Genomic DNA, 19,956 nt, shown 5'->3' on the forward strand with positions numbered 1-19,956 from the left:
CATTGCTCCAGCCTCACTAGGCACTCAAGAAGCTCACCGTGAAAAACGCAAGAACAGGGAGGGCCACAGGCCTGGCCTGAGGTTCCAGGCACCAACCAGGGACGCTTGCTCATTTTGGCTTCCAGAATCAACCCCCAAAATGGCATGCACGAAGCGTGATCCTGGCCAAAACTCACCTCCCAACTGCAAGCTAACTGGGCCTAGACCAGCACACACTCTGACTCTTAAGACCAGCAGGAGAACCTGCCCCCTCGCATTCCCTCAACAGCCATTCAGCAGGGACCCGGGTTTCACAGATAACACAGCTTATGTGCAGACACAGTCAACCCTCAGAAAGGAGCCCCTCCAATACCGGAGTCCTTGGTGGTGTTTGCATGCATGTCGGCGGGGGACGCTGGCCCTCATTCCTAACTGTCCTCTCCCCCTGAGAGAGGAAACGTGCTGAACCTCAGTTTCGATGACGAGACGGTAGAGTGTTCTCACTCATTTGGTCCAGATTTTCCAAGGAATGCATGCAAGGGTGTCATCATCAATCCAAGCACATGCTGGGACGCTGCAGAACACAACCGGAGTCTGCGCGGGACTCTGTACAGGAGCCATGAGCCTGGGCTACCCCAAAAGCCTGGAGAATCCACAGCCCTCAGGCCACTCAGCAAGGGGAACAATCAATCCACTCCTGCAACCATTGGGCCTGTCTGAGGAAAACCTAATATCTAATGGCACATCTTGGGGTGCTTTAATACCTACCATCCTGAGTTATCCACGAACACACTCAGGGACATGGGCCCGCCTCACTTTTTCCACTTCTTCTTAGCACCTCCAGTCATCAGAGCACACGAAGGTCTTGTTTGTGTCGACGGCCAGCCTTTCCCAGCAACTGCACCTGAGAAGTGGACAGAAATCACCGAGGCTTCATAAGTGGACCGGTGTCCTCACAGGACATGATCCATAAAAACATTTACCTGGCCTTGAGCTCTGAAACTGCTTCCCAAGGACCTCTAACCCTTACCGAGAATTGACTGCATGTCTGATAGTACGACTGCAGGAAGTTACGCACATATGTTGGCCGGTGTCTGAGAGGCTGTATGTGTGTGTTCACGCGTGTGGGCGTGTGTGACTGTGACTGCGCATGCGGACGTGCTTGTGGGTTCCTCTGTGTGCCGCTGCATACGCGTCTTGGTCTCTGTGTGTCCCTATGGCCCTGTGAAGAGGAGTCCAACAATAAAAGAAAGAGTTTATACACAGCACCCTGGTGAGACCCCTAACTGAAAGGAGAAAGAATCCTGTCAGCTTTAAGAGGCCGCAGACACACTTTGACCCCCAGGGGCTGTTGAAATAGTCCACGGACTCCCGCTCTCCTACAGCCACGCCTTCTGACCAAAACACAAAGCCTCGACGAGACCTGCCTCCGGGCCTTGGCTGTGACATCGACATGCACCTCGAGACTCTGTCAGCTACCAGTATATCTGATGGGCATTTGGGGTCACTCGCAGCACTTCCGGAAGCAAGGGAACTCCCATGGTCGGGCCAACACCGACCGGCAGCTGTCTGCTGCCAAGATGCAGTCTGAAAACACTCAAGGGGCTAACGAACGTGGGCCCACGTGCCACTTCTCGCCAACTAGGCCTAATCACTTTCCATTGACCCGTGGGAATGCCCACCACAGGAAGCGGTGGGCTTCAGCCACCATGACCCATGTCGGATCCCCACGGCGGAAACTAGTCCACATTCCCAGCCACGTCTCAGGCAGCTCCCATCTTGAATGTTCACGGCCCTGACCCCTAAGGAAACGCTCAAACCCTTGAAAGCCTCGTCCTACATGCCCTCCTCCAGCCCACAGGGCGACACGACCCTACTGGAAACCACAAACATCTTCAGAACACGGGAACACTGAACACCAGGGAAGACAGACCGCAAGCCTGTCTCCTTGGTTGATGCTGATCCCACACCATGCATCCTGGAAATTCTCCACTGCCACAGTGACACTACCGAGTAACTCACAGTGATCAAAGGCATGGTCCCCGAGGACCACAGACAGACTTTCAAAGGAAGACCTCTGCCATGCGAGGGAACTTGGAAGCCTGAAAGGGAACAGTGGCTGGCCACGGCAGCACAGCAGGCATGGCAATGGGGCCCCCATCTCTGCCCCACCAATGGACTGCTCCAGATAAACCTCTGGCTGTTCGAAAGGCCTGTGTGCTACACCGGCCGGTCGCGTCATTCCCCCACGGGAGAAACACTTTCGCTTTACACATTGCCAAACAAGGGAACAAAGCGGCCAAAGGGGATGTTCGCATAACTCAACTACCTGCAAGGAGGCCGGCACAGACGCCTCACCATGTCGATCTTCTCTACTTCCCGCAAGACACCCTTTGGGTGTCATTCCTCGGGCAACGGGATCGCAACTCTACACAGCTTACCTTCCTCAACTCACTCACTTGAACTGCCAAAGCCATCCGCTCCATAGGCAGCTTATGCCAGCCCATCACGAACAAGACACATTCTTGGGAAGCCGAGGCCAGCGCCTGCAACCCAATGATGACAACCCATCCCACGACATCACACAGGACCTTTCCTCATGATACCTTACCTTTCTCTCCAGGCCAGCAGCCACCACCCAGGCTGAAATGCTTCACTCGATCCACACCCCACTCCACGAAGATCCACTTAGCGCCAACAGTGTGCCGGCAAGTTCAGCAGAGGAGCTGACAGGGGCAGCACTGAGGCCTAAACCATCAGCCCCCTTCCGCCATCGCCCAACTCCAGCCCACGCCCGCCCACTGCTCCAGCCACGCGGGGCAGTCAAGAACCTCACTGCACGAAACACAACAACAGAGAGGGCCACAGGCCTGGCCTGAGGCTCCAGGCTCCAACCAGGGAAGCTTGCTCATGTTGGCTTCCATAATCAACCTCGGAAGCGGCATGCACAAAGTGTGATCCTGTCCAAAAATCACCTCTCCAAGCTGCAAGCTTACTGGGTCTCTACCAGAACACACTCCGACCCTGAAGACTAGCAGGAAAGCCTGCCCTCTTGCATTCCCTCAACGGCCTTTTAGCAGGGACCGGGGATTCATAGATGACCCAGCTTATGGGCAGACATGGTCGACCCTCAGACAGAAGCCCCTCCAATGCTGGAGCCCTTAGTGGGGTTTGCATGCCTGTCAGCAGGGGACGTTGGCCCTCACTCCTAACTGTCCCATACTCCCGAGACAGGAAACGTGCTGGACCTCACTTTCGATGAGGAGACGGTAGAGCGTTCTCACTCATTTTGTTCAGATTTTCCAAGGAATGCATACAAGGGTGTCATCATCGATCCAAGCACATGCTGGGAGGCTGCAGAACACAAAAGGGAAGGCCGTGGGTCTCTGCAGAGGAGCCATGACCTGGAAGTACTCTAACTGCCTGGGGAATCCACAGTCCTCAGGCCACTCAGCAAGACCAACAATCAATCCACTCTTGCAACCATTGGGCCCATCTGTGGAAATCCTAATATCCAATGGCACATCTTAGTATGGGTGAATGCCTACCGTCCTGAGCTATCCACAGCCTTGCTCGGCAACGTGCACCCGCCCCACTTTGTCCAGTTCTCCTTAGCATATCCAGTCATCAGACAACGCGAAGGTCTTCTTCCCTTTGCCGACAGCCAGCCTTACTCTGCAACTGCACCTGAGAAGTGGACAGAAATCAGGCAGGTTTCTGAATTGCACAAGGGTCCTCAGAGAACATGATTTTTGGGAACACTTAACCTGTGCGTGAGCCTAGAACCTGCTTCCCAAGTACCACTGTCCCTTACCGAAAACTGATTGTGTGTCTCACAGCACGACTGAAGGAAGTTACGCACGTACATTGCTCGGTGTGTGAGACGCTGTATGTGTGTATTCACACGTGTGGGCGTGTGTGACTGTGACTGTGCACGAGGATGCGTTTGTGGATACCTGTGGGTGCCGCTAAATATGCGTCTTGGTCTCTGGGTGTCCCTGTGGCCCTCTGCAGACGCTTCTAACAGTAAACGTCATAGTTTATACACAGCACCCTGGTTGGACCCCCAAGTGAAAGGAGAAAGACCCCTGTCAGCTTCATGAGGCCGCATGCGAACTTTGAACCCCAGGCTGTCAAAATAGGCCACAGACTCCCGCTCTCCCACAGCCACGCCTTCTGACCAAAGCACAAAGACTGGACGAGACCTCCCTCCCGGCCGTGGGTGTCACACCTATGTGGACCTGGAGATCCTGCCACCTACCACCACATCTGATGTGCCCTTGGGGTCACTCCCAGTGCTCCCGGAAGCAAGGTAACCTCCCATGGGCAGGCTGACACCGACCTGCAGTTGCCGACAGGCAAGATGCAGCCTGGCACTTCTCAAGGGGTTAACGGACTTTGGCCCAAGTGCCTCGTGTCGCCAACTAGACCAAATCACTTCCCATGACCCCGTGGGAATGCCCTCAATGGGAAGTGTTGGGCTTCAGCAACCATGACACAGGTTGGAACCCCACAGCGGAAATTAGGCCACCTTCCCGGCCACGTATAGGCAAGCTTCCAACTGGTAGGCTTTGCGGCCCTGACCACTGAGGAAACGCTCAAACGCTACACAGCCTCGTCCTAAGTGCCCTCCTCCTGCCTGCAGGGCGACTCGACTCTACTTGAAGCCACAGACATCATGTGAACACGGAGACACTGAACAGCAGGGAAGACACACCGCAAGCCTGTCTGCTTTGATGATGCCCACCCCACCCCATGCATCCTGGCAATTCTCCACTGCCACGGCGACACTACCGAGGCACTCACAGTGATCAAAGGCACTGTCCCCGAGGACCACAGACAGACTTTCAACGGAAAACCTTTGCCACACGAGGGGACCTGGAAACTTGAAAGGGCACAGTGGCTGTCCACGACAGTGCGCCTGGCGTCGCAACAGTGCCCCCACCTCTGTCCCCCCAACGGACTGCTCCAGGTAAACCTCTGGCTGTTCGCAAGCCGAGTCATGCCCCCCCGGGAGAAGCACTTTCGCTTTGCACATTCCCAAACAAGGGAACAAAGCAGCCAAAGGGGATGTTCGCATAACTAAACATCCTCCAAGGAGGCCAGCAGAGACGCGTCACCATGTCAATCTTCTTTACGTCTCGCAAGACACCCTTTGGGTGTCTTTCCTCTGGCAATGGGATTCCAACTCTACACAGGTTACCTACCTCACCTCATCCACTTGAACTGCCAAAGCCATCCCCTCCATAGGCAGCTGATGCCAGCCCATCACGAACATGACACATCCTTGGGAAGCTGAGGCCAGCACCTGCAACCCAGTTATGATAGCCTATTCCACGACATCACAAAGGACATGTCCTCATCTTCCCTTCCCTTCCTGTACGGGCCATCAGTGATCCACGCAGGTTTAAATTCAGCACTCATTCCTCTCCCCACTCCACGATGACCCACTTGGCATCAACACTGTGCCGGGAGTTAAAGTAGAGAAGCAAACAAGGGCAGCAGCGAGGCCTAATCCATCAGCCCCTTTCCGCCGATGCCCAACCGAGCTCACCCCCGCCCATTGCTCCAGCCTCACTAGGCACTCAAGAAGCTCACCGTGAAAAACGCAAGAACAGGGAGGGCCACAGGCCTGGCCTGAGGTTCCAGGCACCAACCAGGGACGCTTGCTCATTTTGGCTTCCAGAATCAACCCCCAAAATGGCATGCACGAAGCGTGATCCTGGCCAAAACTCACCTCCCAACTGCAAGCTAACTGGGCCTAGACCAGCACACACTCTGACTCTTAAGACCAGCAGGAGAACCTGCCCCCTCGCATTCCCTCAACAGCCATTCAGCAGGGACCCGGGTTTCACAGATAACACAGCTTATGTGCAGACACAGTCAACCCTCAGAAAGGAGCCCCTCCAATACCGGAGTCCTTGGTGGTGTTTGCATGCATGTCGGCGGGGGACGCTGGCCCTCATTCCTAACTGTCCTCTCCCCCTGAGAGAGGAAACGTGCTGAACCTCAGTTTCGATGACGAGACGGTAGAGTGTTCTCACTCATTTGGTCCAGATTTTCCAAGGAATGCATGCAAGGGTGTCATCATCAATCCAAGCACATGCTGGGACGCTGCAGAACACAACCGGAGTCTGCGCGGGACTCTGTACAGGAGCCATGAGCCTGGGCTACCCCAAAAGCCTGGAGAATCCACAGCCCTCAGGCCACTCAGCAAGGGGAACAATCAATCCACTCCTGCAACCATTGGGCCTGTCTGAGGAAAACCTAATATCTAATGGCACATCTTGGGGTGCTTTAATACCTACCATCCTGAGTTATCCACGAACACACTCAGGGACATGGGCCCGCCTCACTTTTTCCACTTCTTCTTAGCACCTCCAGTCATCAGAGCACACGAAGGTCTTGTTTGTGTCGACGGCCAGCCTTTCCCAGCAACTGCACCTGAGAAGTGGACAGAAATCACCGAGGCTTCATAAGTGGACCGGTGTCCTCACAGGACATGATCCATAAAAACATTTACCTGGCCTTGAGCTCTGAAACTGCTTCCCAAGGACCTCTAACCCTTACCGAGAATTGACTGCATGTCTGATAGTACGACTGCAGGAAGTTACGCACATATGTTGGCCGGTGTCTGAGAGGCTGTATGTGTGTGTTCACGCGTGTGGGCGTGTGTGACTGTGACTGCGCATGCGGACGTGCTTGTGGGTTCCTCTGTGTGCCGCTGCATACGCGTCTTGGTCTCTGTGTGTCCCTATGGCCCTGTGAAGAGGAGTCCAACAATAAAAGAAAGAGTTTATACACAGCACCCTGGTGAGACCCCTAACTGAAAGGAGAAAGAATCCTGTCAGCTTTAAGAGGCCGCAGACACACTTTGACCCCCAGGGGCTGTTGAAATAGTCCACGGACTCCCGCTCTCCTACAGCCACGCCTTCTGACCAAAACACAAAGCCTCGACGAGACCTGCCTCCGGGCCTTGGCTGTGACATCGACATGCACCTCGAGACTCTGTCAGCTACCAGTATATCTGATGGGCATTTGGGGTCACTCGCAGCACTTCCGGAAGCAAGGGAACTCCCATGGTCGGGCCAACACCGACCGGCAGCTGTCTGCTGCCAAGATGCAGTCTGAAAACACTCAAGGGGCTAACGAACGTGGGCCCACGTGCCACTTCTCGCCAACTAGGCCTAATCACTTTCCATTGACCCGTGGGAATGCCCACCACAGGAAGCGGTGGGCTTCAGCCACCATGACCCATGTCGGATCCCCACGGCGGAAACTAGTCCACATTCCCAGCCACGTCTCAGGCAGCTCCCATCTTGAATGTTCACGGCCCTGACCCCTAAGGAAACGCTCAAACCCTTGAAAGCCTCGTCCTACATGCCCTCCTCCAGCCCACAGGGCGACACGACCCTACTGGAAACCACAAACATCTTCAGAACACGGGAACACTGAACACCAGGGAAGACAGACCGCAAGCCTGTCTCCTTGGTTGATGCTGATCCCACACCATGCATCCTGGAAATTCTCCACTGCCACAGTGACACTACCGAGTAACTCACAGTGATCAAAGGCATGGTCCCCGAGGACCACAGACAGACTTTCAAAGGAAGACCTCTGCCATGCGAGGGAACTTGGAAGCCTGAAAGGGAACAGTGGCTGGCCACGGCAGCACAGCAGGCATGGCAATGGGGCCCCCATCTCTGCCCCACCAATGGACTGCTCCAGATAAACCTCTGGCTGTTCGAAAGGCCTGTGTGCTACACCGGCCGGTCGCGTCATTCCCCCACGGGAGAAACACTTTCGCTTTACACATTGCCAAACAAGGGAACAAAGCGGCCAAAGGGGATGTTCGCATAACTCAACTACCTGCAAGGAGGCCGGCACAGACGCCTCACCATGTCGATCTTCTCTACTTCCCGCAAGACACCCTTTGGGTGTCATTCCTCGGGCAACGGGATCGCAACTCTACACAGCTTACCTTCCTCAACTCACTCACTTGAACTGCCAAAGCCATCCGCTCCATAGGCAGCTTATGCCAGCCCATCACGAACAAGACACATTCTTGGGAAGCCGAGGCCAGCGCCTGCAACCCAATGATGACAACCCATCCCACGACATCACACAGGACCTTTCCTCATGATACCTTACCTTTCTCTCCAGGCCAGCAGCCACCACCCAGGCTGAAATGCTTCACTCGATCCACACCCCACTCCACGAAGATCCACTTAGCGCCAACAGTGTGCCGGCAACTTCAGCAGAGGAGCTGACAGGGGCAGCACTGAGGCCTAAACCATCAGCCCCCTTCCGCCATCGCCCAACTCCAGCCCACGCCCGCCCACTGCTCCAGCCACGCGGGGCAGTCAAGAACCTCACTGCACGAAACACAACAACAGAGAGGGCCACAGGCCTGGCCTGAGGCTCCAGGCTCCAACCAGGGAAGCTTGCTCATGTTGGCTTCCATAATCAACCTCGGAAGCGGCATGCACAAAGTGTGATCCTGTCCAAAAATCACCTCTCCAAGCTGCAAGCTTACTGGGTCTATACCAGAACACACTCCGACCCTGAAGACTAGCAGGAAAGCCTGCCCTCTTGCATTCCCTCAACGGCCTTTTAGCAGGGACCGGGGATTCATAGATGACCCAGCTTATGGGCAGACATGGTCGACCCTCAGACAGGAGCCCCTCCAATACTGGAGTCCTTGGTGGTGTTTGCATGCATGTCGGCGGGGGACGCTGGCCCTCATTCCTAACTGTCCTCTCCCCCTGAGAGAGGAAACGTGGTGAACCTCAGTTTCGATGACGAGACGGTAGAGTGTTCTCACTCATTTGGTTCAGATTTTCCAAGGAATGCATGCAAGGGTGTCATCATCAATCCAAGCACATGCTGGGACGCTGCAGAACACAACCGGAGTCTGCGCGGGACTCTGTTCAGGAGCCATGAGCCTGGGCTACCCCAAAAGCCTGGAGAATCCACAGCCCTCAGGCCACTCAGCAAGGGGAACAATCAATCCACTCTTGCAACCATTGGGCCTGTCTGAGGAAAACCTAATATCTAATGGCACATCTTGGGGTGCTTTAATACCTACCATCCTGAGTTATCCACGAACACACTCAGGGTCATGGGCCCGCCTCACTTTTTCCACTTCTTCTTAGCACCTCCAGTCATCAGAGCACACGAAGGTCTTGTTTGTGTCGACGGCCAGCCTTTCCCAGCAGCTGCACCTGAGAGGTGGACAGAAATCACCGAGGCTTCATAAGTGGACCGGTGTCCTCACAGGACATGATCCATAAAAACATTTACCTGGCCTTGAGCTCTGAAACTGCTTCCCAAGGACCTCTAACCCTTACCGAGAATTGACTGCATGTCTGATAGTACGACTGCAGGAAGTTACGCACATATGTTGGCCGGTGTCTGAGAGGCTGTATGTGTGTGTTCACGCGTGTGGGCGTGTGTGACTGTGACTGCGCATGCGGACGTGCTTGTGGGTTCCTCTGTGTGCCGCTGCATACGCGTCTTGGTCTCTGTGTGTCCCTATGGCCCTGTGAAGAGGAGTCCAACAATAAAAGAAAGAGTTTATACACAGCACCCTGGTGAGACCCCTAACTGAAAGGAGAAAGAATCCTGTCAGCTTTAAGAGGCCGCAGACACACTTTGACCCCCAGGGGCTGTTGAAATAGTCCACGGACTCCCGCTCTCCTACAGCCACGCCTTCTGACCAAAACACAAAGCCTCGACGAGACCTGCCTCCGGGCCTTGGCTGTGACATCGACATGCACCTCGAGACTCTGTCAGCTACCAGTATATCTGATGGGTATTTGGGGTCACTCGCAGCACTTCCGGAAGCAAGGGAACTCCCATGGTCGGGCCAACACCGACCGGCAGCTGTCTGCTGCCAAGATGCAGTCTGAAAACACTCAAGGGGCTAACGAACGTGGGCCCACGTGCCACTTCTCGCCAACTAGGCCTAATCACTTTCCATTGACCCGTGGGAATGCCCACCACAGTAAGCGGTGGGCTTCAGCCACCATGACCCATGTCGGATCCCCACGGCGGAAACTAGTCCACATTCCCAGCCACGTCTCAGGCAGCTCCCATCTTGAATGTTCACGGCCCTGACCCCTAAGGAAACGCTCAAACCCTTGAAAGCCTCGTCCTACATGCCCTCCTCCAGCCCACAGGGCGACACGACCCTACTGGAAACCACAAACATCTTCAGAACACGGGAACACTGAACACCAGGGAAGACAGACCGCAAGCCTGTCTCCTTGGTTGATGCTGATCCCACACCATGCATCCTGGAAATTCTCCACTGCCACAGTGACACTACCGAGTAACTCACAGTGATCAAAGGCATGGTCCCCGAGGACCACAGACAGACTTTCAAAGGAAGACCTCTGCCATGCGAGGGAACTTGGAAGCCTGAAAGGGAACAGTGGCTGGCCACGGCAGCACAGCAGGCATGGCAATGGGGCCCCCATCTCTGCCCCACCAATGGACTGCTCCAGATAAACCTCTGGCTGTTCGAAAGGCCTGTGTGCTACACCGGCCGGTCGCGTCATTCCCCCACGGGAGAAACACTTTCGCTTTACACATTGCCAAACAAGGGAACAAAGCGGCCAAAGGGGATGTTCGCATAACTCAACTACCTGCAAGGAGGCCGGCACAGACGCCTCACCATGTCGATCTTCTCTACTTCCCGCAAGACACCCTTTGGGTGTCATTCCTCGGGCAACGGGATCGCAACTCTACACAGCTTACCTACCTCAACTCACCCACTTGAACTGCCAAAGCCATCCGCTCCATAGGCAGCTTATGCCAGCCCATCACGAACAAGACACATTCTTGGGAAGCCGAGGCCAGCGCCTGCAACCCAATGATGACAACCCATCCCACGACATCACACAGGACCTTTCCTCATGATACCTTACCTTTCTCTCCAAGCCAGCAGACACCACCCAGGCTGAAATGCTTCACTTGATCCACACCCCACTTCACGAAGATCCACTTAGCGCCAACAGTGTGCCGGCAACTTCAGCAGAGGAGCTGACAGGGGCAGCACTGAGGCCTAAACCATCAGCCCCCTTCCGCCATCGCCCAACTCCAGCCCACGCCCGCCCACTGCTCCAGCCACAAGGGGCAGTCAAGAACCTCACTGCACGAAACACAACAACAGAGAGGGCCACAGGCCTGGCCTGACGCTCCAGGCTCCAACCAGGGAAGCTTGCTCATGTTGGCTTCCATAATCAACCTCGGAAGCGGCATGCACAAAGTGTGATCCTGTCCAAAAATCACCTCTCCAAGCTGCAAGCTTACTGGGTCTCTACCAGAACATACTCCGACCCTGAAGACTAGCAGGAAAGCCTGCCCTCTTGCATTCCCTCAACGGCCTTTTAGCAGGGACCGGGGATTCATAGATGACCCAGCTTATGGGCAGACATGGTCGACCCTCAGACAGAAGCCCCTCCAATGCTGGAGCCCTTAGTGGGGTTTGCATGCCTGTCAGCAGGGGACGTTGGCCCTCACTCCTAACTGTCCCATACTCCCGAGACAGGAAACGTGCTGGACCTCACTTTCGATGAGGAGACGGTAGAGCGTTCTCACTCATTTTGTTCAGATTTTCCAAGGAATGCATACAAGGGTGTCATCATCGATCCAAGCACATGCTGGGAGGCTGCAGAACACAAAAGGGAAGGCCGTGGGTCTCTGCAGAGGAGCCATGACCTGGAAGTACTCTAACTGCCTGGGGAATCCACAGTCCTCAGGCCACTCAGCAAGACCAACAATCAATCCACTCTTGCAACCATTGGGCCCATCTGTGGAAATCCTAATATCCAATGGCACATCTTAGTATGGGTGAATGCCTACCGTCCTGAGCTATCCACAGCCTTGCTCGGCAACGTGCACCCGCCCCACTTTGTCCAGTTCTCCTTAGCATATCCAGTCATCAGACAACGCGAAGGTCTTCTTCCCTTTGCCGACAGCCAGCCTTACTCTGCAACTGCACCTGAGAAGTGGACAGAAATCAGGCAGGTTTCTGAATTGCACAAGGGTCCTCAGAGAACATGATTTTTGGGAACACTTAACCTGGGCGTGAGCCTAGAACCTGCTTCCCAAGTACCACTGTCCCTTACCGAAAACTGATTGTGTGTCTCACAGCACGACTGAAGGAAGTTACGCACGTACATTGCTCGGTGTGTGAGACGCTGTATGTGTGTATTCACACGTGTGGGCGTGTGTGACTGTGACTGTGCACGAGGATGCGTTTGTGGATACCTGTGGGTGCCGCTAAATACGCGTCTTGGTCTCTGGGTGTCCCTGTGGCCCTCTGCAGACGCTTCTAACAGTAAACGTCATAGTTTATACACAGCACCCTGGTTGGACCCCCAAGTGAAAGGAGAAAGACCCCTGTCAGCTTCATGAGGCCGCATGCGAACTTTGAACCCCAGGCTGTCAAAATAGGCCACAGACTCCCGCTCTCCCACAGCCACGCCTTCTGACCAAAGCACAAAGACTGGACGAGACCTCCCTCCCGGCCGTGGGTGTCACACCTATGTGGACCTGGAGATCCTGCCACCTACCACCACATCTGATGTGCCCTTGGGGTCACTCCCAGTGCTCCCGGAAGCAAGGTAACCTCCCATGGGCAGGCTGACACTGACCTGCAGTTGCCGACAGGCAAGATGCAGCCTGGCACTTCTCAAGGGGTTAACGGACTTTGGCCCAAGTGCCTCGTGTCGCCAACTAGACCAAATCACTTCCCATGACCCCGTGGGAATGCCCTCAATGGGAAGTGTTGGGCTTCAGCAACCATGACACAGGTTGGAACCCCACAGCGGAAATTAGGCCACCTTCCCGGCCACGTATAGGCAAGCTTCCAACTGGTAGGCTTTGCGGCCCTGACCACTGAGGAAACGCTCAAACGCTACACAGCCTCGTCCTAAGTGCCCTCCTCCTGCCTGCAGGGCGACTCGACTCTACTTGAAGCCACAGACATCATGTGAAAACGGAGACACTGAACAGCAGGGAAGACACACCGCAAGCCTGTCTGCTTTGATGATGCCCACCCCACCCCATGCATCCTGGCAATTCTCCACTGCCACGGCGACACTACCGAGGCACTCACAGTGATCAAAGGCACTGTCCCCGAGGACCACAGACAGACTTTCAACGGAAAACCTTTGCCACACGAGGGGACCTGGAAACTTGAAAGGGCACAGTGGCTGTCCACGACAGTGCGCCTGGCGTCGCAACAGTGCCCCCACCTCTGTCCCCCCAACGGACTGCTCCAGGTAAACCTCTGGCTGTTCGCAAGCCGAGTCATGCCCCCCCGGGAGAAGCACTTTCGCTTTGCACATTCCCAAACAAGGGAACAAAGCAGCCAAAGGGGATGTTCGCATAACTAAACATCCTCCAAGGAGGCCAGCAGAGACGCGTCACCATGTCAATCTTCTTTACGTCTCGCAAGACACCCTTTGGGTGTCTTTCCTCTGGCAATGGGATTCCAACTCTACACAGGTTACCTACCTCACCTCATCCACTTGAACTGCCAAAGCCATCCCCTCCATAGGCAGCTGATGCCAGCCCATCACGAACATGACACATCCTTGGGAAGCTGAGGCCAGCACCTGCAACCCAGTTATGATAGCCTATTCCACGACATCACAAAGGACATGTCCTCATCTTCCCTTCCCTTCCTGTACGGGCCATCAGTGATCCACGCAGGTTTAAATTCAGCACTCATTCCTCTCCCCACTCCACGATGACCCACTTGGCATCAACACTGTGCCGGGAGTTAAAGTAGAGAAGCAAACAAGGGCAGCAGCGAGGCCTAATCCATCAGCCCCTTTCCGCCGATGCCCAACCGAGCTCACCCCCGCCCATTGCTCCAGCCTCACTAGGCACTCAAGAAGCTCACCGTGAAAAACGCAAGAACAGGGAGGGCCACAGGCCTGGCCTGAGGTTCCAGGCACCAACCAGGGACGCTTGCTCATTTTGGCTTCCAGAATCAACCCCCAAAATGGCATGCACGAAGCGTGATCCTGGCCAAAACTCACCTCCCAACTGCAAGCTAACTGGGCCTAGACCAGCACACACTCTGACTCTTAAGACCAGCAGGAGAACCTGCCCCCTCGCATTCCCTCAACAGCCATTCAGCAGGGACCCGGGTTTCACAGATAACACAGCTTATGTGCAGACACGGTCAACCCTCAGAAAGGAGCCCCTCCAATACTGGAGTCCTTGGTGGTGTTTGCATGCATGTCGGCGGGGGACGCTGGCCCTCATTCCTAACTGTCCTCTCCCCCTGAGAGAGGAAACGTGCTGAACCTCAGTTTCGATGACGAGACGGTAGAGTGTTCTCACTCATTTGGTCCAGATTTTCCAAGGAATGCATGCAAGGGTGTCATCATCAATCCAAGCACATGCTGGGACGCTGCAGAACACAACCGGAGTCTGCGCGGGACTCTGTACAGGAGCCATGAGCCTGGGCTACCCCAAAAGCCTGGAGAATCCACAGCCCTCAGGCCACTCAGCAAGGGGAACAATCAATCCACTCCTGCAACCATTGGGCCTGTCTGAGGAAAACCTAATATCTAATGGCACATCTTGGGGTGCTTTAATACCTACCATCCTGAGTTATCCACGAACACACTCAGGGACATGGGCCCGCCTCACTTTTTCCACTTCTTCTTAGCACCTCCAGTCATCAGAGCACACGAAGGTCTTGTTTGTGTCGACGGCCAGCCTTTCCCAGCAACTGCACCTGAGAAGTGGACAGAAATCACCGAGGCTTCATAAGTGGACCGGTGTCCTCACAGGACATGATCCATAAAAACATTTACCTGGCCTTGAGCTCTGAAACTGCTTCCCAAGGACCTCTAACCCTTACCGAGAATTGACTGCATGTCTGATAGTACGACTGCAGGAAGTTACGCACATATGTTGGCCGGTGTCTGAGAGGCTGTATGTGTGTGTTCACGCGTGTGGGCGTGTGTGACTGTGACTGCGCATGCGGACGTGCTTGTGGGTTCCTCTGTGTGCCGCTGCATACGCGTCTTGGTCTCTGTGTGCCCCTATGGCCCTGTGAAGAGGAGTCCAACAATAAAAGAAAGAGTTTATACACAGCACCCTGGTGAGACCCCTAACTGAAAGGAGAAAGAATCCTGTCAGCTTTAAGAGGCCGCAGACACACTTTGACCCCCAGGGGCTGTTGAAATAGTCCACGGACTCCCGCTCTCCTACAGCCACGCCTTCTGACCAAAACACAAAGCCTCGACGAGACCTGCCTCCGGGCCTTGGCTGTGACATCGACATGCACCTCGAGACTCTGTCAGCTACCAGTATATCTGATGGGCATTTGGGGTCACTCGCAGCACTTCCGGAAGCAAGGGAACTCCCATGGTCGGGCCGACACCGACCGGCAGCTGTCTGCTGCCAAGATGCAGTCTGAAAACACTCAAGGGGCTAACGAACGTGGGCCCACGTGCCACTTCTCGCCAACTAGGCCTAATCACTTTCCATTGACCCGTGGGAATGCCCACCACAGGAAGTGGTGGGCTTCAGCCACCATGACCCATGTCGGATCCCCACGGCGGAAACTAGTCCACATTCCCAGCCACGTCTCAGGCAGCTCCCATCTTGAATGTTCACGGCCCTGACCCCTAAGGAAACGCTCAAACCCTTGAAAGCCTCGTCCTACATGCCCTCCTCCAGCCCACAGGGCGACACGACCCTACTGGAAACCACAAACATCTTCAGAACACGGGAACACTGAACACCAGGGAAGACAGACCGCAAGCCTGTCTCCTTGGTTGATGCTGATCCCACACCATGCATCCTGGAAATTCTCCACTGCCACAGTGACACTACCGAGTAACTCACAGTGATCAAAGGCATGGTCCCCGAGGACCACAGACAGACTTTCAAAGGAAGACCTCTGCCATGCGAGGGAACTTGGAAGCCTGAAAGGGAACAGTGGCTGGCCACGGCAGCACAGCAGGCATGGCAATGGGGCCCCCATCTCTGCCCCACCAATGGACTGCTCCAGATAAACCTCTGGCTGTTCGAAAGGCCTGCGTGCTACACCGGCCGGTCGCGTCATTCCCCCACGGGAGAAACACTTTCGCTTTACACATTGCCAAACAAGGGAACAAAGCGGCCAAAGGGGATGTTCGCATAACTCAACTACCTGCAAGGAGGCCGGCACAGACGCCTCACCATGTCGATCTTCTCTACTTCCCGCAAGACACCCTTTGGGTGTCATTCCTCGGGCAACGGGATCACAACTCTACACAGCTTACCTTCCTCAACTCACTCACTTGAACTGCCAAAGCCATCCGCTCCATAGGCAGCTTATGCCAGCCCATCACGAACAAGACACATTCTTGGGAAGCCGAGGCCAGCGCCTGCAACCCAATGATGACAACCCATCCCACGACATCACACAGGACCTTTCCTCATGATACCTTACCTTTCTCTCCAGGCCAGCAGACACCACCCAGGCTGAAATGCTTCACTCGATCCACACCCCACTCCACGAAGATCCACTTAGCGCCAACAGTGTGCCGGCAAGTTCAGCAGAGGAGCTGACAGGGGCAGCACTGAGGCCTAAACCATCAGCCCCCTTCCGCCATCGCCCAACTCCAGCCCACGCCCGCCCACTGCTCCAGCCACGCGGGGCAGTCAAGAACCTCACTGCACGAAACACAACAACAGAGAGGGCCACAGGCCTGGCCTGAGGCTCCAGGCTCCAACCAGGGAAGCTTGCTCATGTTGGCTTCCATAATCAACCTCGGAAGCGGCATGCACAAAGTGTGATCCTGTCCAAAAATCACCTCTCCAAGCTGCAAGCTTACTGGGTCTATACCAGAACACACTCCGACCCTGAAGACTAGCAGGAAAGCCTGCCCTCTTGCATTCCCTCAACGGCCTTTTAGCAGGGACCGGGGATTCATAGATGACCCAGCTTATGGGCAGACATGGTCGACCCTCAGACAGGAGCCCCTCCAATACTGGAGTCCTTGGTGGTGTTTGCATGCATGTCGGCGGGGGACGCTGGCCCTCATTCCTAACTGTCCTCTCCCCCTGAGAGAGGAAACGTGCTGAACCTCAGTTTCGATGACGAGACGGTAGAGTGTTCTCACTCATTTGGTTCAGATTTTCCAAGGAATGCATGCAAGGGTGTCATCATCAATCCAAGCACATGCTGGGACGCTGCAGAACACAACCGGAGTCTGCGTGGGACTCTGTTCAGGAGCCATGAGCCTGGGCTACCCCAAAAGCCTGGAGAATCCACAGCCCTCAGGCCACTCAGCAAGGGGAACAATCAATCCACTCCTGCAACCATTGGGCCTGTCTGAGGAAAACCTAATATCTAATGGCACATCTTGGGGTGCTTTAATACCTACCATCCTGAGTTATCCACGAACACACTCAGGGTCATGGGCCCGCCTCACTTTTTCCACTTCTTCTTAGCACCTCCAGTCATCAGAGCACACGAAGGTCTTGTTTGTGTCGACGGCCAGCCTTTCCCAGCAGCTGCACCTGAGAAGTGGACAGAAATCACCATGGCTTCATAAGTGGACCGGTGTCCTCACAGGACATGATCCATAAAAACATTTACCTGGCCTTGAGCTCTGAAACTGCTTCCCAAGGACCTCTAACCCTTACCGAGAATTGACTGCATGTCTGATAGTACGACTGCAGGAAGTTACGCACATATGTTGGCCGGTGTCTGAGAGGCTGTATGTGTGTGTTCACGCGTGTGGGCGTGTGTGACTGTGACTGCGCATGCGGACGTGCTTGTGGGTTCCTCTGTGTGCCGCTGCATACGCGTCTTGGTCTCTGTGTGTCCCTATGGCCCTGTGAAGAGGAGTCCAACAATAAAAGAAAGAGTTTATACACAGCACCCTGGTGAGACCCCTAACTGAAAGGAGAAAGAATCCTGTCAGCTTTAAGAGGCCGCAGACACACTTTGACCCCCAGGGGCTGTTGAAATAGTCCACGGACTCCCGCTCTCCTACAGCCACGCCTTCTGACCAAAACACAAAGCCTCGACGAGACCTGCCTCCGGGCCTTGGCTGTGACATCGACATGCACCTCGAGACTCTGTCAGCTACCAGTATATCTGATGGGCATTTGGGGTCACTCGCAGCACTTCCGGAAGCAAGGGAACTCCCATGGTCGGGCCAACACCGACCGGCAGCTGTCTGCTGCCAAGATGCAGTCTGAAAACACTCAAGGGGCTAACGAACGTGGGCCCACGTGCCACTTCTCGCCAACTAGGCCTAATCACTTTCCATTGACCCGTGGGAATGCCCACCACAGGAAGTGGTGGGCTTCAGCCACCATGACCCATGTCGGATCCCCACGGCGGAAACTAGTCCACATTCCCAGCCACGTCTCAGGCAGCTCCCATCTTGAATGTTCACGGCCCTGACCCCTAAGGAAACGCTCAAACCCTTGAAAGCCTCGTCCTACATGCCCTCCTCCAGCCCACAGGGCGACACGACCCTACTGGAAACCACAAACATCTTCAGAACACGGGAACACTGAACACCAGGGAAGACAGACCGCAAGCCTGTCTCCTTGGTTGATGCTGATCCCACACCATGCATCCTGGAAATTCTCCACTGCCACAGTGACACTACCGAGTAACTCACAGTGATCAAAGGCATGGTCCCCGAGGACCACAGACAGACTTTCAAAGGAAGACCTCTGCCATGCGAGGGAACTTGGAAGCCTGAAAGGGAACAGTGGCTGGCCACGGCAGCACAGCAGGCATGGCAATGGGGCCCCCATCTCTGCCCCACCAATGGACTGCTCCAGATAAACCTCTGGCTGTTCGAAAGGCCTGTGTGCTACACCGGCCGGTCGCGTCATTCCCCCACGGGAGAAACACTTTCGCTTTACACATTGCCAAACAAGGGAACAAAGCGGCCAAAGGGGATGTTCGCATAACTCAACTACCTGCAAGGAGGCCGGCACAGACGCCTCACCATGTCGATCTTCTCTACTTCCCGCAAGACACCCTTTGGGTGTCATTCCTCGGGCAACGGGATCGCAACTCTACACAGCTTACCTACCTCAACTCACCCACTTGAACTGCCAAAGCCATCCGCTCCATAGGCAGCTTATGCCAGCCCATCACGAACAAGACACATTCTTGGGAAGCCGAGGCCAGCGCCTGCAACCCAATGATGACAACCCATCCCACGACATCACACAGGACCTTTCCTCATGATACCTTACCTTTCTCTCCAGGCCAGCAGACACCACCCAGGCTGAGATGCTTCACTTGATCCACACCCCACTTCACGAAGATCCACTTAGCGCCAACAGTGTGCCGGCAACTTCAGCAGAGGAGCTGACAGGGGCAGCACTGAGGCCTAAACCATCAGCCCCCTTCCGCCATCGCCCAACTCCAGCCCACGCCCGCCCACTGCTCCAGCCACAAGGGGCAGTCAAGAACCTCACTGCACGAAACACAACAACAGAGAGGGCCACAGGCCTGGCCTGACGCTCCAGGCTCCAACCAGGGAAGCTTGCTCATGTTGGCTTCCATAATCAACCTCGGAAGCGGCATGCACAAAGTGTGATCCTGTCCAAAAATCACCTCTCCAAGCTGCAAGCTTACTGGGTCTCTACCAGAACATACTCCGACCCTGAAGACTAGCAGGAAAGCCTGCCCTCTTGCATTCCCTCAACGGCCTTTTAGCAGGGACCGGGGATTCATAGATGACCCAGCTTATGGGCAGACATGGTCGACCCTCAGACAGAAGCCCCTCCAATGCTGGAGCCCTTAGTGGGGTTTGCATGCCTGTCAGCAGGGGACGTTGGCCCTCACTCCTAACTGTCCCATACTCCCGAGACAGGAAACGTGCTGGACCTCACTTTCGATGAGGAGACGGTAGAGCGTTCTCACTCATTTTGTTCAGATTTTCCAAGGAATGCATACAAGGGTGTCATCATCGATCC

At 55.0% G+C, this 19,956-nt stretch overlaps 8 non-coding genes across 8 annotated transcripts; all 8 read right to left on the reverse strand.

Moving 5' to 3' along the window:
• Positions 1–443: 443 nt before the first annotated feature.
• Positions 444–536, reverse strand: LOC132361087 (small nucleolar RNA SNORD116). The gene has a single exon (XR_009501400.1). It is a non-coding gene; the product is annotated as a small nucleolar RNA SNORD116 (small nucleolar RNA).
• A 2,687-nt stretch (positions 537–3,223) lies between these two features.
• LOC132361809 (small nucleolar RNA SNORD116) lies at positions 3,224–3,316 on the reverse strand. Its single transcript, XR_009502076.1, has one exon. It is a non-coding gene; the product is annotated as a small nucleolar RNA SNORD116 (small nucleolar RNA).
• A 2,667-nt stretch (positions 3,317–5,983) lies between these two features.
• Positions 5,984–6,076, reverse strand: LOC132361088 (small nucleolar RNA SNORD116). The gene has a single exon (XR_009501401.1). It is a non-coding gene; the product is annotated as a small nucleolar RNA SNORD116 (small nucleolar RNA).
• A 2,687-nt stretch (positions 6,077–8,763) lies between these two features.
• LOC132361005 (small nucleolar RNA SNORD116) lies at positions 8,764–8,856 on the reverse strand. The gene has a single exon (XR_009501322.1). It is a non-coding gene; the product is annotated as a small nucleolar RNA SNORD116 (small nucleolar RNA).
• A 2,687-nt stretch (positions 8,857–11,543) lies between these two features.
• LOC132361810 (small nucleolar RNA SNORD116) lies at positions 11,544–11,636 on the reverse strand. Its single transcript, XR_009502077.1, has one exon. It is a non-coding gene; the product is annotated as a small nucleolar RNA SNORD116 (small nucleolar RNA).
• Positions 11,637–14,303: 2,667 nt separating this feature from the next.
• Positions 14,304–14,396, reverse strand: LOC132361089 (small nucleolar RNA SNORD116). The gene has a single exon (XR_009501402.1). It is a non-coding gene; the product is annotated as a small nucleolar RNA SNORD116 (small nucleolar RNA).
• Positions 14,397–17,083: 2,687 nt separating this feature from the next.
• LOC132361006 (small nucleolar RNA SNORD116) lies at positions 17,084–17,176 on the reverse strand. The gene has a single exon (XR_009501323.1). It is a non-coding gene; the product is annotated as a small nucleolar RNA SNORD116 (small nucleolar RNA).
• A 2,687-nt stretch (positions 17,177–19,863) lies between these two features.
• LOC132361811 (small nucleolar RNA SNORD116) lies at positions 19,864–19,956 on the reverse strand. The gene has a single exon (XR_009502078.1). It is a non-coding gene; the product is annotated as a small nucleolar RNA SNORD116 (small nucleolar RNA).

The sequence above is a fragment of the Balaenoptera ricei genome, chromosome 2 (genome assembly GCF_028023285.1).
Source record: "Balaenoptera ricei isolate mBalRic1 chromosome 2, mBalRic1.hap2, whole genome shotgun sequence".
In the NCBI taxonomy this organism is placed as follows: domain Eukaryota; kingdom Metazoa; phylum Chordata; class Mammalia; order Artiodactyla; family Balaenopteridae; genus Balaenoptera; species Balaenoptera ricei.